Genomic DNA, 206 nt, shown 5'->3' with positions numbered 1-206 from the left:
TTTTTATTTATTTTTAAATTTTATTTTGAAAAAATAATATAATTTGCCAAGTTATTTGGTTTCCATAATTAAAAGATACTAGATTTAAAATGATAATTTTCTATTGGTTGGTGAACCTTTAGGTTCAACCTAGGGGGTGAACCCAAGAATAACTCATAATACACGATTCATGGGATTCATGGGCCACAATAACAACCAAGTTTATA

This window comes from Brassica oleracea, chromosome C3 (genome assembly GCF_000695525.1).
Source record: "Brassica oleracea var. oleracea cultivar TO1000 chromosome C3, BOL, whole genome shotgun sequence".
Taxonomy (NCBI): Eukaryota; Viridiplantae; Streptophyta; class Magnoliopsida; order Brassicales; family Brassicaceae; genus Brassica; species Brassica oleracea.
The sequence above is the reverse complement of the archived record's forward strand: the minus strand, read 5'-3'. Positions refer to the sequence as shown.